Here is a 9,176-nt window from a genome sequence, read left to right as displayed (position 1 = left end):
ACAATACGTATTTTGTGAAAGTTATGGGTAAGAGACAATTTTTTGCGTGTGAAAGAATTTTAAAAAAAGAAAAGGGCGTCCACTAATCGTGGGTATCTAGTTTTGAGTTATCACATGTCGGCCACTCTCCCGACGAAATGAAGTTACGGGAAAGTAACTTACGAGTTAAATGCAAGTTTATGTAATATGCTATCTATATAATTTGAAGATTAAAAGTACAACGTAGTATGTACAGAACACACAATATCGTGATGATTACTGCGTGCATTTAAAGCAAGAAACTTGTTAACAAATCTGTGGAAATATATAACACATTGTTAATAGAAAGATGCTAATTAAGAAGTTCTTTTAAAGAATAATTAGTCATTTTTTCTAGTAAGTATATTTTGATTACACTAATTTCTAAATAGGGCTTATTATCTGGTCATACGGAGATACTTACTCTAACATTATTATATTATCATTGTAACTTTGTAACTCTAACGCTATCGTAATAACGAGATAATGTATTAGTTCTTAGAAAAACACACAAGTTTTCACCATTTGGTCAAGCTAAAGTTTCAGATTTATTGTGTCAAATTAAGTACTTATAATCTCAACATAAGGTTGATCTGGAGATAATAAGGTTGATCTTGACATAATAAGGTTGATCTTGTCTTTAATAAGACAATAAAACATCTACCTGACAGCCATCTAGTCGAAGGTCAGATCAAAACAAAAATGGTACATAGTATTGTATAGCTTAAACTTTCAGATATTCTTTGGTATTCTTTGTCGAACCCATCTGCGATAAGTCAAGAGAACTTTCATAATGTGCAAATGTATTTTCTTGAGTCTTGAGTGCCTCCGTACAAATGTCCGTCGCAGCTTGGCCTTCATGTGCATATTTTACATAGCCAAAATTAATCACCATGTCCATACGGCATGCGGCGTGTTACGGATTTCTGCATGCAAAGATCATGCGTGTGATTAACGTTTTCTTTGACTGAACACTAGTTCACTAGAAAAAGAAAAATAATATACATTTAACATAAGTCCAATTATATTTATAGAAAATGTATAGTATCATCCGGCGCAAAATTATTGATTACATGCAAGTTTTTTGGGTAAAATGTTTATATTTTGCTATTATACGGCTCCACCCTGCGTCCGTCGAGAGCAAAACACTTAAGGTTTAAGCACCACAATATGATTTGTCTTTGGTGTTTTCTGCCTATTCTCTTTTGTCATGATATTTTGCATTCAAAATCCGATGTGAGTTTGTGAAAATGCTGTAGACTCTCCATGTCTTGAAAAATATCCAAATGCAGTGTCCTATCGCGAAGCAAAACAATTGTACCTAAATGAAAAAGGAAAATTATTTTGCTGAACGCAAAACTCGTTATAAATAAAAAGACAAAAACATGGAATATTTGAAACAAAAACGTTTCAAACACGTCATTATTATGAAGAGTTGCAGTATAGCGACATACTTTACAACTGTTTTCCTGTTGTGCAAATCTTCTATGTATAAAAAAACTAGAAATATAGAATAACACACGATACGTATAGTTTGCGTTTTTTCATCTGCAGCAAACAATGCTATTGTTATGTATTGAGCTTACCGCACACGTTGCTTTGGTTGTCGTTGCCGCTGTCTATATAGTTATAGATATATACATTAATAAACAGTCAGCAAGTATTACGTTGTTTATATTTGCTGATGACATTTTCACTATCCTGCAAAATATAAAGAATCGCATTAAATGAAGTTATTTTCATACTCAAGGCATCAACATGATCAGAGTTTGCCTTTTATAGAAGTTGATAAATGCAAAATAAGCAATTATAATTGGCACTTTTCTGGGAAAAAATGATTGTTAAAAAAAGACATTATCGAAAAACTTTACCAAACATCTTAAGCAACGCAGGCATAGACGACAAATGTTCAATCATAGCTAGATCGTTTCTTTAATCCATGTGTCAATATAAAATACATATAAAGTCTGAACCTGGACACTTTCTACCTGTTTTTTTCTCCTAACAGTATTGAAAACTAAGCAAGCGAACGTGATCATGATTCCAACACCAGCTATCACAAAAAGGGTGAAGTATAATGTCTTTGGGATGGACTTCTCTTCGTGATTCGTAAGACCAGTATCACGTGTGATAACATTATCGGTAGTGAATTATCTTAAGCAGATTTAATAAAAATAAAACCATTCTGGTTGCATATATTTGTGATACGATATTGGACTTTTGCGACCATTTTGGATTTGTATTCAGGTTATTTATTTGTTTGCTTTAACTGTTTTAGAGATGTATCTCTTAACTTTTCCTAATTAATGGTCCATCTATTCACTTGTAACCAGAATATGAAAGGACATTATGCCAATTAAATGCCATCACCTTGAAAATTCAGTATTCTCCAGGTTATGTTACAATTTAAATTCACGGAGGAGCATAGTGCGGAGTCTTACGATCGGCCTCTGTTGTGTAAGGGTTACTTAAAGCCACACACGTTATTTGGCAAAGTAAATTTAAGTATAAATAAGAAACATATTTGATCTATGTCAATAAGAATATATCTGGTGGTTACAGGGTAGAAATCCGTCTTTTTTGCGCTTAAAAACTTAAAAATAATCGCGTTAGTCGAAATTAATGTATATGTCTAGAAATCCTACTTTCGGTTTAAAAAGCGGTACCGTTTGAAAAATAATAAATTACTTGCTTACTATGCTATAGACTTAATTTTATCTATGCCAATTAGAGTTTATCTGGTGGTTAAAAGGTAGAAATCCGTCTTTTTTCGCTTAAAAACTATAAATTAATCGCGTGTGTCGAAATGAATGGACGTATACGTCTAGAAATCCTACTTTTGGTTTTAAAGCGGTACCGTTTGAATAATAATAAATTACTTGCTAACTAGGCTATAAATTAAATTACCATTTTGCAAACTTTCAAATTGCATCTCTGTGTATTGATTAACATGTATTTCATTTCAAAGTCAGAGGCAAGGTGTGTGGCTTTAAGCAACAATGTGTTATTTGTAACTTTACGTAGAAAGATACCCGTTACTATCAACTTATTATTTACAAATAAAAAAAAAGAAATATTTTTAGTATTAATAAAGTTGTCGCAGAGCTTAAGTAATATTGAAAATGTACATATAAATACTGGCATCATGTATCAGGTTCTTTAAGATACTTTTAGTTTAGCCCCTGGAGGTTTGTTCATTGCATTAATAATACTAGTATTTGATACAAATCTGTCTAAACGTTAAAACAGATCTGCAAGAAATTAAATCCATCAAAGGCTGGTATGAAAAAACATGGGGTTAACATAACACGACCAATACAAAGGATTGGACATGTAATTGAACAAAAAATGCGAAAATTGCGTATTTTAAGAGTTGCAGCTAGAATTAAAATAAAAAACTGTCATAAAACTTTTCTGTTCACTCACTGAGAATCCAAACTGGGAGGTATGACCGTAATTATATTCCTCGTAACAAAATATACTGTGTTTGTTGCAATAGTAGAGATATTGAAGATGAGTTTCACTTTGTTTGTATTTGTTCATGTTATAGTGTTTTACGACGAAAATACCTTAAAAAGTATTTATATGTTAATCCATCTGTGTTTAAGTATCACCAATTACTGACTTCATCCGATAAAAACGAACTTGTAAAGTTGTGTAAATATATCAAAGAAGCATTTGTAATTCGCAATTCATTTATCAATAATACCATATAACCGGTATCACCTACAAATCTTTATGTCATTATATGTTAAGAAAAAATTAACTATATGCATGTTCTTCATTTGTATTTGTGTGTGTGTGTATTTTTTTATATATTTTTTTTCAACGTAAATGTAATGAAAACGTGACATATTTACTTTTAAACTGTATGTATTAAGACGATGTACTTATGTATAAGTCTAAATAAAATGTCTGTTCTGTTCTGTTCATAAAGCCTTCCAATGAAGAGACACGTTAATGTACACAGTTTTAAATGATCTATCCGGTGGATTTTACAGTACACAAATTGTTCACATCCCATAGTCTTGTTGATTGTTCATGGTCCTATTTATGTGTATTTTCTTTGCTGTTGTTTTATATGTATGATATAATTGTTGTTATTGTACATTTGTCGCATGTGTTGTCTTATTCGTAAACAGCACTTACTACAATGAATTGCAATATGGCTGGCTGGATGATATAGTATAAATCATATAACTTTCACGTTATCAGCATTTCCCAACCCTATAGTTATACAATTATTTTACTACGAATGAAAATGACCTAAAACCATAATGTTTGATTTATGCGATTATATGTTTTGATTCCACATACATGTTTGTTTCTATTAAAAATCTTCATGTTTTGGGTATATAAACAAAGGAAACCTTGTATATGTAGTTTGTAATAAATAATAATATTTTTACTAAAGAAATTAGGTACATAATTATGTAATAATTATTGCAATTATTAAACTACGCCTGACATTATGTTGTCACAATGTATTAACATTCCCACGAAACACGAAATAATGTTTATTTATTGTTAATGTAAATTGATATTTGTTCGTATTGATGTACGTTTTTTCATTTTCTTTAAACGCATGCTGTTATTGTATATGTATGTAAATGCAATGGGCTTTACATGCTTAAGTCTGAATAAACTATTCTGTTCTGTGCTGTTAAAATGAGCAATGTGCATAAATTTAGTCTCATAGAACGTTTACATTTGATTTGAAGAAGAGGAAATATATTTAAATGTATCCCACTTGAACGAATAGTATCGTTACGACAACTAAAGTTTACAAAAGCACATACACAGCGAAGTATAACTAAGGCAAATAAAAGTATACATAATAAGTTGACGATTGGAAGATATGCCTGAGAAAATCTTGGAGGTTGGACACCAATTCTTGTCCTTATTGGTCAATGCTGTTCTTTGAACTTTATGCTTTCCCTTTACTTTTGGTTTCACTTTCAACAAGAACACAATACCACTGATATAACTGGTGGCATTATATGTAAACAATTATTTTTTAAGAAAAATAACAATGGAGTAATTATTTATTCCGTATAAACAAGGTTCACACTTTGCTTTCACAGTCTATTTAATAATGATGCGACTTTAAACAATCAATGAGAACATCAAAGATTGCAGTCATGCTTCAATTATTGCGGGGGTTATGGCGTTGGGACGGGGGAAGGAGGGAAGTTGTCACTACTGTGTCAAGTTCTAGTAAGTATTAATCCTTAAAACATTTTGCGACATGCTGATTAATATTTTCAACATTTTCCTTGCAATATCAGTAATATTGCAGACTGACGTATCAAACATGTTCACGGATTAAAAAAGAAAGCTGTATGTAAAGGAGCATATAACCTTAGAGAGGCTTACACGGGTTGGTAAGTCTCGCCTTATAAACATTTCGACAAGCCGTCGGATACATTGAAATCACAAAATATTAGGTATATATTTAATGCGTATGTGAAAAAAGCAATAAATACGTTGATCGCTTAAATTAAGCAAAAGAAACTCGGTTTTTAATGCCTGAATCCTCGAGCGGATATGTCGTTGGGACCCAGGGTCAAGTCCGGGTAAGGCAAACCTCTATGCCCCGCCATTATACTGTAAAAATGCCATCATGTAAGCTTATATGTATGTGTGTGGGGGGGTGTAATTTCCTTTCCGGCTAATTATTGCGCCGTACATCAAGATATTATTAATGAATTGAATATAAGTAATCTTTACATCGAGACCGTGCAGTTGGTGTCAGATAAATATCACACTTGACGCACGTCCATTTGAGTTAAACTTTATAAATGGATGTTATTAAAGTACATATTCGAGTCCGTCCTTTTTTCCATCGTGCATAATTCGATAACAAACTAAATATGCGCGGATAGTCATTATCTCTAGACGATAGTATCCCTTGCCAGAATAATTTATTTCCCTTACTTTCAATGTCAACGTAAAGCACGATGTGTTGCAAAAATAGAAATAAAAATCATGCCATGTATTTACATTTTGTAATAATTTGACTATTTGCAAACTTACAAAGGTCTTGAAAATATTGATAAGTTTTTTTTTTAATCATCAAATGATATAATGTAGAGGGGATTATTTGTTTTCTCTAAAGTTCCATATACTGAGAACATATTTCATTTTATGACCCCAAAAGCAATCTTTTTGTTTTGCTGTTGGTTTTTATGTTCAAATAAAAAAACTTAAATGGCGTTAAATACCGTTTTATTTTCGAAAGCATGCACAATAATCGAGTTTACAAATTTATATTCCAGCGCCATTTCGGATAATAGTAAGTTTAGTCGCTGCTTATGAATTTGTTGAAAGTCATCAAGACTAAGGCCGTCGTGTCTGTAAGCCGTCTTGAGCCAAGCAGAAACCATGTACAAATTAAAATTTACAATGCTGTATTAGCTTAGACAAGATTCACAAATGGTCGCGATCACATTAAAAAACAGATGTGTTTTTTCATAACAAGATGAACACATTTAAATATGCTAATAAGGATAAACGTTGGAAACATGACTTTTGATTTTATATTGTGATTTATTGCCCTTTTTATTTGTCTATTTCAATTTTGTTCGAAGCATATCTTAAAAACTAAAATTGGTATCAACTTCGACCTTCATTGGTAAAAATATCAAATTGTGTTTGTTGTGATTTTTGTTCGAGGATGAAGTTAAAGATTCGGGCTCGTCGTCCGACAGGACGAGTCATTTTAAAAAAAAATTATTAAACAATTGATGCGAAAATTTCAAATAAAATACAAAATAAAGACATTGTTAAATACTTGTAATTGAACAATAAACACAATAAAATAGTCATATTAAAATTTTTTAAAAATAAACGCTGTTCATTGAACAAATAATACTTTTAATTTGGAGTAGAACAAATCATACTGACGAGTGGAAAATCTTACTTTCGCGCCCTCCATAGCATATCTTAGAAGCGAAACGAGTTATCATATTAGAACTTGATAGATAGATCGGGAAGTGCATTGTAGAACAACTATAATTCATGCTTCAATATTTTAGAGTTATTGCCGTTTGTTGTTGTTTTTGTACACATACATGTCCATATCTTGAAAACCATGTGTTATTAGCGAAAAGCTTAATAGGTATGTACTTCTCATAAAGTGAATGTGCAATGCTCAAGAGCCAATAATTTTGATCGATATTGGTCTTCCTTCATATTTATATTTTAATTTTATATCGTCTGCATACTTCGAAAATAAAACAAGAGGCCTTGAAAGGCCCAAAGTTGCTCACCTGAGATAAAAAGAATGACCTGTTCTGTGCAGCCCAAGATATCAATAGAACAAATGTTCTAACCAAGTTTCGTGAAGAATGAACAACAAATGGCCCCCTGACGGCCATGTTTTTCAACAGACTGGAACCATTTTTGAGCTCGTTCAAGATATTATTGGGACAAATCTTCTGACAAAGTTTCATGAAGATCCAACATTAAATGTGGCCTCTACAGTGTTAACAAGGCAAATATTCATGACGCACAACGAAAGACAAACAATTTACAAAAGGTGATCACAAAAGTTCACCATGAGCAAAAAATATTATGCTCATAAAGATTGTCACCATGTGTGCAGATCAGCAAGTGTCATTCAGATTGAAATAAAAAAGTGACTAAAAGTATTTAAAATGTTTCACTATAAACAATTGCGGTAGTGCGGTCTCGTTCGCTTACGCAAGTGAACAGGTCACGGGACGGTTACGAGTTATGTAACTTTGTGAGCATTTATGTAATACGGAAATATTTATCGAGTCTAATTAAAGAACGCTAATTTTCGGTCAGGATGACACCACTGTCTGGTTGTAATTCAAATAACTAAAGGCGTCCAGTCAGATACGCATGAATACACTCAAAGAATTAATCTATAAGTGAAACCCAAAGCAGCTTTAACGAAAATAACTAACTTTTATTCTAAGAACTAGGAAAATGAAGATCAATGGCAGATATTTAAGAACAGGTAAAATCCAAGTCTAAAGAATCTTAGCATAGTTAAAATGAACAAATACAGCAAATACCCTAATGAATGTAAAAAGAAATTCACAATCTATCAAAAAACTGATATAAATATTAGTTACTGTTAGTCTAGAAGTTGCATCAAAAATTTAGTTTATAACATAATTCTAACTATCAAGAAGTGACTGTATCAGCCAAAACAGCTTATTGTATACAGTTCTGAGAGAACTGGCAGAACAGTCTATTTTCCCTCAGAACAGTCCATTTACAGACATTTTGATTGATTAAAAATACAATCTCTTCTCATAGACTAAAACATAATAAAAACACTCAAATCAACACTATTATTTAAATTGAACATAACCAAAAACTTCTACAAAAATATGCAAAAACACACCAATAATCAATGATCAATATCTTAGCTCTGGGGAACTCTGCAGGTGTTTTCTCAAAGATGGCTTATCAGTAATACATGAAGTTCTCATTATAGATTAATTTGCTACAAACTGATATCAAATGTTACAAAACAATAAGTACAGATTTAACAAGAATAAAGCTTAGCAAAAAATGTCATTATACTAGAAAATTATACATTTTGAAGTATTTACCCTTTAAGTGTTTTGAAACCAAGGGGTTTAACAATTTCCAGAGGTGAACTAAACATAGATTAGGGAGCCTGAGTCAGCAGGTTAGTTAAGGGAGTTAACTATTAGAACGTATGTACATGTTATCTTTCTTTAACATTACGGCTTATCAGATTATTGTGAACAATGACAAAATAAAATAAGTATTATGTAATGATAATCAGCTCAAGCTAAATTTTACCACACAACTTTAGACATACAAAAAAACTACCACCCCCCTGAGAGCCTCTTTTTTAAACAAGCATAAACTATTTTCAGACTAATCTTGCAATTATATTTCCAATTAACTAGAGTGTTAACAAGGGTTTACTATAGCCGTATAAGGAAAAATGCTCCGCCCCCTGGTGTCAAGTTTTTTCAACCAACCAGAACCATTTTCAACTCGTCCAAGATATCATTGAAACCAATCTTCTTAACAAGTTTCATAATAATCGGACAATAAATGTGGCCTCTATAGTGTTAACAAGGTTTTACTAAAGCCATAAAAGGAAAAATGCCCCGCCCCCTGGCGGCCATGTTTTTCAACCAACC

Source organism: Dreissena polymorpha, chromosome 3, assembly GCF_020536995.1.
Source record: "Dreissena polymorpha isolate Duluth1 chromosome 3, UMN_Dpol_1.0, whole genome shotgun sequence".
Classification (NCBI taxonomy): Eukaryota; Metazoa; Mollusca; class Bivalvia; order Myida; family Dreissenidae; genus Dreissena; species Dreissena polymorpha.
Note: the sequence above shows the minus strand (reverse complement) of the source record.